Consider the following 9,262-nt stretch of genomic DNA (forward strand, 5'->3'; position numbering starts at 1 on the left):
CACTGGATGTTTGTTGAGCCGCCATGATGATTCGGGCGATTATGTTGCCGCCCTGCTCACGACGGGGACCGAAGCTCGGCGGAAACGGCCGAGCCCCCGCGCCTGAGGACCACACACATGTTAAATCTGTCTCCTTCTAACGATTGAGAGGAAGAGGGAAGCTGAGCGGCAAAATAAAAGCATTGAATGAAGCTGCTACGATTGCCACCGGATCACAACGAATACACACTATCATTACCGATATCGACAGTATAATTCGATACAGTGCTGCAGTGGCGGGAATGAGGCCAAAGAAAATCAAACAATTCCTGAAACCGGCTTTGAAAGCTTGCACAAAATAAACAGCGCGAATGCAGTCGGCTTCAACTTGTTTGTTGACCAACGGGAAGTCTGGAAGAGAGGGAACTCAGAGACACTTCCACACGTTGTTTGTCTGAACTCACAAAAGTTATTACATCCCAACAATTACCACAAAGAGAGTACGTTTGCTAGCTAAACATTCACTCTGTATACAGATAATAAAGGCGGATCAAACATTCGGACGCACCATATCATTTTGTTTACAGAGTTTTCTGAGTAAAAAGTCAGACGAGCGCGCCCCCGGCAGGGCGGCGGGCTGTCCCTTTGATGTTGCCGACACAAAACGCCGCCGGCGGTGATTTAACTAATGAATTTATTTAGCGGCTGCACTGACTGATTGCTGCGCTGTCCCCATGGACTCCATACTAGATACTCCTGTGATCGATTGTTGATTAGAAGAAAAATCGCAGAATTTAGCAAGATTTTATTACTCGGACAGCTTTTCAAAATATAGTCCAACTTATCTGGTGAGCGGGTACTATATAAAGTACCTAATAGCAATCCAATGGCGCCTAATGACGTTAAGGTGACACCACAAGCTTTGCATTCAATACAGAGATCAATCATCCGCATGACAATCATTCATAATCAGCAGTACAGCTATGTGTCAATCTGGAGACAGTTTTCGCGTGACAAATTTGACAAGCATTTGATGACGCGGGACAAGTCACTCAGGTTGAATCCCCAACTAGCAAGTGTTCCATACCTTGTTTCACAACACGAGACTTGAATAACATACAGAAAATCGGGTTTGCCAAATATAGGCGGTATATTGGTATTCCACCATACAGACGACACTGTGTGCTTGAAATGTTCAAACAGATGACGGCTACAAATTAAACTTGGAAAGGAGTGATTGACGTCTGCTAACTGAAGCGACCAAGGAGTCTTTATTCCAATCAAGTAGCGGAATTTACTTTATGTGTTAACTGTGATATGCATACAAGGTTTTTTCGCAGAAACAGAAAAGCGGAACAGAAATGGACATGGTTACATCCCATATTAACATCCAAGATCTATTAGTAATAAAACAAAATAAAACACGATAAATATAAATTTTAATTGAGAAAAGAAGTCAGAATGCAATCAGTTCCTGTCTTGTAAGATATTATTGTATCATATCTTACGTTCCTTAACCGTCATTGAGACATCTGCTAGAAAAAAATCGTTTAATTAAAATACCACTTGACGTTATGTCATACCAGGTAGCGGAGAAGCACAAAAGGTTTACTACATTATGTATAAAATAAACTCAATCGGATTAACATCTCAAGCCACACCTGACGACAACTCGATTTCACGGAGCGTACAACCTTCCCAGAAACCGTGGAGGTGTAAATGTCCCTATTGAATTCATCCTCTCCGTAATGTGAATGCAGCAGATAGATCCATCTCGCGATATCGAACACCGCAAATATACGACCGCCATAATAGATTTACTGATTGTAATCACCCGCTACGTCGTATGGCATCCTCAAATAAAGTTAAATTTCCTGTAACAATCTCTTTGAGAGCTATTTCTATTGTTTGGTGCGTTAAGGGCGGCTAAACTTGGACATTTTGACACTTCGGGCGAAGACGCAGCGGGGTGTCGCTCTATACATCTTCTTAGAACCTTGCGTGAGGTATGGAATTGGGACCATAATGTGAAACGTTTCAATTATGGAGCCCGAACTCATGAAATAATCGGGCAGGATATTACAAAGCCATTATGTAACGACTGAATGTGCTATTATTATGTCCTAATTTAAATATGGGACAGAGTCGGCTAAAGAAAACAATCTCTAATTTAAAATTCCTGTTTAAGGCTGGCACGACTCGCGACGTATGCATCTAACCAGCATTCTTAAACACATTTTGGCATTCCGGTCAGCGATCACGATGTTTAATAAAAATTAGTAGTAGCCCGAGCTGTCGGCAGACACGACAGTGACAAATTTATAGCTCTTAGTTGCACCGTGGCGCGACTGAATTTTAGCCAACACCACCGCACGGAATTAAATATAGCTGGAAAAGGCTCGATATGCTTATAAGTACAAATTAAACTCATGCTACAGTCGTAGCACCTTTATTAACTAAATGCAAAGATAGTGAGCTCGTGGTCACGTGCTGGGCTCTTCCAGTTAAGTTAAATGGTTGAATGCGCCAGTGGAAGTGGCCGCAGCTCATTGACATGTGGCGACTGCGCACGCAACTGACGCGCATGTCGCCATACCGTTTTATAGTCCCCGTAAAATGAGATACGTGTCACGAGATGAATTTAGATTTGGAAGTACAGTAATTCTGCACACAGACCACTAGACGGGACAAGGACAAGATAACACTTTGAGTCGGATGTTAATCGCCCATTAAAATATCAGATGTATCAGAATTCTAAAAGTTCATATTAAGTTCCATTCACGCATATTGTTTTGGGTCTACATAAAAAGCCTGCCCACCCAATAGATGTGCCACGGCGAGAAGATTACATCTCTGATATTTTTATGTTTTTGCGTTCTACTGGTATCATGATGGCAATTGTTTGCATTTTTTATCGTGAGTAATTTGAGCCATAATAGGTGTAGAAATATTTTTCGTAATTTATTGTGTAGTTTCAGTGTTAAATTCGTGCTTAAATAGCCTCAACCGGCAATATTGATGAGAGAGATAAGAACTTTCCAGCTTATGGCACAAACATGATTTGATTATTATAGGAGTCAAGCCTTTTGTCTAAACTAGACCTTAGTAATAAAACATTGATGTCGATCATTTCTAGGGAGCCTTCGACAGTGCCAGTCGGTGACAAGCGCGAATGATTTTATTTTCTGATCACATACATTTCGGACATCTCGATAACAATAGATTCAATGTAGTAAAGAAAAAACTAAATCTACTCAATAGATCTATTTATATTCAAACTATTGGGTACTAAACTTCCCATATTAGCAGATTTTTGATACATCAAAGTATCAAAAATCTGCTAATATGGGATAATGATGTAATTTAATAACAAAATAATAGACATAATTATGTAAACTAGTATGACAACAAGTCGGGTTGCGTAGGTCAAGCGGCGTTCTTTGAGCAAACATTGATAAAATCTGTACTAAATAATAAAATGTAATTAAAAGTTGAAACAATACCGACATACTTACTTTTGTAACGATTGATACGACAGAGATAAAAATAATGAATCAGTTTGTACAACAACTACGTTGGCGGGTGAATCGTAAAGTGTGTGTACACTATTATGAATGGATGAACAATAAGACGTAGGTATATGTTTGTAGTTCATTTGTCACTGCAATATACATGAAATTAGTTATTTGATAAAATTACTACAGGAAGTAGAAATTTATACGTGTTCAGCAACTGCAGACGATTGATTTCAATTGTAAGAGTCGGCGATATTACGAAAAAACTCTAGAGTAACATGTAAAAAGTTGACAAAATAATGTGTAATCTCTGGCAATGGCGACTAAATTACATTAACTAGGAAATCTCTATGACATACCTCTTTTCCCTGTTATGTCCTACAGTGAAAATAATATGCACTATACCATATTTACTTCACGATTAATTACGAGTATATGACTTTAAAACTATGAGAACGCATTGTATAATTGCTTCTTAGTAGACACATATTATACTTCTTTTATATTAAGGCATATTAGAAGGATAAATAGATAATCAAGTATAAGTATGTAATTACAATTAATTATTAATTTAACTAAATTAGGAATTTGAAAGGGTGACACAGAGTGATTAATACAGTCATAATGCAATAGCACTTATTTCAATAGGCGATTCTCAGTAATTTTATCAGGTAGAATAATACTAGTTAAGACTGAAAAGGGGGAGTCACATTAAACAATCGCATGTTATTCTGTTTTTATTTTAACTTCTACTTACAGTAGTGACTTCTGACTTCTGAGTAATACTTAAATTTAAGAAACATTTCAGTATTAGAATAAAAGAATATGAATCTAACTTTATATCTATAGCGTGATCAAATTAACCAAATAACCGATTTCGTGTATCTCAGCTACATACATACATGAGAGAGCGCGGGCCAGACGGCCGTATTCACGGTCGCGCGTAAATCAGCCACTCCGAGTATTTTAATTGCACGCTCTTCGGTTTCGCACCTCGTACCGACATCTTGATAAAACCATGTCACGCCACCTCGTTAAATAATGTACTAGTCGCGGCAATAAATTGTTTGATTTAGAACATGCTGTCTGTTCATTTACGTGCCTACTATAAACTAGTATAATACTTCTAAGTTGCTATGCTATGTGTGTCGGCCGGCGCCCGCCAAGCCGGTGTCATTTTCCCTATTAACATTATTAATGTTTATGGATTTAGGTATTTGGTTCCATATAACGAATTGTTTAGTGCCATATCAACTATACTTGTTAGGTAACACAAATTAATTTGTTTTTCTTCGATCATAACATTAAGGCACAAGCTGTAGAGACTATAAACAAATTTCTGGATACAATAAATTTAAGAGCAGGAAAATTAAGTTTCAGTCGTAAAAATATATTTTGGTTATCTATCATTACCATGTCAAAAAGAAGTTTCTAAACTTGCTCCCAAACAATGTTATGAACTATTTCTAAAACAAGCAGCCATAAAGATTCTAAAAAATAACCCCTATCTTTTACATTCATATTAATAAAGCTATAGCACTCAAGAGATACATAAAACTCGATGTTACAATAATGTAAACAAATAAACATCCCTCGAGAGCGGCTCGTCTACAGTCTACACAGTCTCGCTAGCTTCCTAACCGCCCCGCAATCATTGTGGACCGAGGGCCAAAATAAACTTAACCAAATTAATTATAATTTATGTTTAATAGCGGAGCGCTGTGGGTGGTCGGCCGACCGACGCTTAATTGGATAAATTGCTGAGTTAGACGCACGATAAACTGAATTAAACAATTTGTTGTTTTACCTGGACGTTTACAATCGCACAACGGACGGTCCGTCGCATGATGCTACGACGCGCGCCGATGTGCTACGAACGCATCGCGTAGCACATGCAGTTTTAAATGTAATGTGTGATTGATTTTAGTAGTTACGAAAAAGATAGTCATAGCAAAATTATTCGTCTTCAAATGATTTTGTTTTATAATCTTCAACAAGCGTATTCTGTCATTTTAACAGTTTTCCGAACTCTACATAGCTCTACTGGGAATTGTGATGACACTGTTAAGTAGTAATTTAATTTCATATTTATTTTGTGATTATATTTTATCAATAACAGTTAAAAAGCATAGTTGTGTCTGTGCTTTCTTAAAATCTACCAAGGTCCTATTTCTCACTAGTTTTTAAAGGACGAGCACGATTATATCTGTAGAGTGTAGTTAGAAGAATCTGCAAAATGTATCGATATTTATCGATGAAATAATATAGATTAGGGAATTATTTTTTGTAGACATATTGTCATTGAGTTTTGATAGCCATCATAATTAGTTAATGTTGCACTTAAGTATCAAAAATACATAAAAAAATAAAGTCGTTAAGATATAATAAATATAATGACGTGTGTTTGTAACAGATACTTGAGTTTCAAGTACTATATGGTTACAACACAAAACGATATCAGCCATTTCTAAATCACTTTAAAAAGAAAGTTGGTTAACAAGACAAATGGCAGTTTATCAGAGAAACATTCTTTCACGAGACGACGACGTACATAAAACATATCAGTGGTTCAATGCAAACAAATCATAACAAGGTGTTTTAAGTGTTATTTTAATATCTGTTTAGTACGATAAGTCGATTTCCGAGTAGAGGCAAGTAGCTACGCCGTGGGTGGTCGCTGTGACGTCTCTATGCCGCTGTCCCGGGCTATGGACATGCGTCTAGATGTCCTTATAATTCACTACATCTGCCACTTTGCTCCGGTGTAGGGTAACTATGTATTCAGAACATGTTCAACTAGAATGTTATTTACTCGTATTCGAAAGCTTACCCGAATTTTACATATCGTCAACTGTGTTATCTTTTCTTTACTACGTGAACTTTATCAACTGAAAAATATACGCATTTTCACTGGTATTTGGTACTTGGTTTAGTAGTTAAGTATCAATAAACTTCACCATATTTGTAAATAAATAATTAATGTATTGGTAAAGTTACGTTAAGTAAAAATGCCACAGTTGACTGTACTTATTATTTTGTGTAGAGGTACATGCGATAATCACATCGTTTAATCGCATGATGATCGCTTAATCACATCATAATAGGGCAACGCCTTATTATTCTGCGAATATTTGGTCTCGTAATCGGATTGAAGGAAAACGGGTCACTATATCCGATAGTTTAGTTCGATACAATCGCATACGCAACTTATTGGGGTTTATCTATCGCAATCTTTAAACGTAACTCCATGTGAGGTTTCAAGTCGTAAACTCTGTCATAGTGTATTGTCCTACGACGCATTTTTATTATACTATACTATTTCTGGCGAATTCATTATAATATTGTATACTATAGTATTGAAATCAAATGTTGTACTCATTGATAGTTCAATAAGGTTCTTGTATTTGAAACCTTTTCAAGTATTCAATGCGTTGTTTTTGTTTAATGATTGGCATAAATTACAACATTTTTATTATTGCTCCTGTGTACTACAAATACAAAACAATGAGAATTAGGTTTTAAAATCGAACGAATACGTGTTATGAAATGAAAATGAAACAGTAGTTTTGGTATACTGAATAAGCATAATATGTTTAGATGTGAAGATCCAAGCCATCCGAGAAATACCAGTTTATGATAAATGGACCAAGATAATCGTAATAATAATTTAAAATTAACGAGAAGAAACTATGTAAAATTAACAAACTCCAGACAGAAAAGTAAGTAGAGTCATAACTTGAACTGAGAAGAAAAGTTCTTTCGCGGTTATTTTGTTCGTAGGAGTACAAAGGAATTACTGAATATGCAAAACTTAATGCGCGTGTATAGGTGAATTCATCCGTAAATATTATACGATAACACGTCACAAGACTGAAGTGCAATTTATTGAATGTCCTGCAAATATATCGTATACGCGTGGTCACTGCGCTCGAGCGCATCCATAATGCAAGCCCAACTGATATTTTCCATTAATGATACAGAATCTATTTTTTGTTACCAACTTAATTAATACTTAATGCATGTTTATAATGCTTTAACGTGTACTCACTGATAGTTTAATTATTTTAATCAATGCCCGCACTGCTTGCGGCTGTATTACGAAGAGGCTCAAAGTATAAAATAAATAATGTATCCTTCGTACAGCCGCTAGTTGCCTATTACAGTTTTTCTACTCTGTATTTAAGATGTCAATTAAAAGCTTGTTAATGGCCCTTAATCAACCCTTTAATGATTTTCGTGTAGATATTGCAGACAGGCCTAAGATTACACGTTAGTAACTTGAGGGAAATAAATAAGTGTACGTCCTTTGATAGCTCCGGTCTATGAAATTGATTAAAAAAGAATTTCACGGATGGCCTGTTCTGTGGATCACTTGCCTAACATATGATATTATGTAGGAGTTATTTAACTCAGACACAGTAATTTTCTTTGTACATACATACATATTATATCAAAACAACATAATTACATTGAACAAAAAGCACCTTCGTATAAATAAATGAGATTCACTTTCAGCTCTTAAACAGGCCTTATTTTATAAAGTTTAAAAACAAGTTCTTAAGTAGTATTTAGTAGTGAATGTTTAAAACATGTAAGTACAATACGATGGATGAATGTATGAACGTTTTGTCAATGGGGAGGCAAGGCTTAAGTGTGCAGGAAGCAACTTAGTATTCACAACACGCGTCTCATGAAAATGCATCAACTCTTAACGCAATACAATAATCTTTTAGATATAAATTACGGGTGAGAGTGAGTGCAGTGCCATCATTCACTGATGAACTCTGAACTGAGCTCGAACATTAATACTCGCTTTTGATATCTCCCTTTTGTTGAACATAATTCTGGTAAAAGTTTTTATTTGACATTTTTGTACCCGTCAAGTAAATTCTGAATAAAGATTTGTATAAAGCAAAACTTTTAGAATGCTGTTCAAATAGATGAAATGAAACGCTATTTCCATGAGCATTTCATATCCAATGCTAAGAGGAGTTTATACGTGATACTACTTACGAGAAAGACAACTTTTTTGCATTTTATGTCGTAGACCATCATCATATTATTAATGCTACTACACAGTCATAAGAACTCTTAACGTTTCGATGGTTGTCAATGAAAGATAAGTTGAGCTGATTCAGATAAGTTTTGACTCAGAGAGCTATAATAGCTCAACTATGAATTAGAAGGCAGGAAAAACATCAGACAATCAATGCCTGCGTAGTGTAAGGTGCCAACAAAACAATATTACTGCACTAAAACAGTTTTCAATAGATAAGAATTCATATAAGACAGAGCCGTGTAGTGAACATAGTGCTATTATTTGATAGCACATTTCGTCACAGCCAGTGTAAGCTGTACCGACGGTAGATTTATTACGAACATAACCGAGGATCGCCGCTACAACCATGACTTTACAACGAGTTTAAAACGCAATTACCCGCGAAAGATTACTAACATCTCTTTTGGTTGTTAACAAAAAACCCTTATAAATAAAAACATAAATAGCCATATGGAGCAATAAATTTGTTTATTGTACAATAAAATAATGTAGCGAGTTCGTGCTGGGTGGTCCATGGGCACAAAAAGCCGGCCAAGATGGCGGTGCAACCCGTTGCCATAGAGACGCGACGCGTCCCGCCTGTAACGCCGCACTGTGATACCACCACATACTCGTCTAAGACAAAATACTTCCACACTAGATATGCGTGCTTACAACATTAGTTTACTAACAGAATAGTAAGAAGTATAGAATATTACGAATCTTTTAA

Source organism: Anticarsia gemmatalis, chromosome 1 (genome assembly GCF_050436995.1).
Source record: "Anticarsia gemmatalis isolate Benzon Research Colony breed Stoneville strain chromosome 1, ilAntGemm2 primary, whole genome shotgun sequence".
NCBI lineage: Eukaryota > Metazoa > Arthropoda > Insecta > Lepidoptera > Erebidae > Anticarsia > Anticarsia gemmatalis.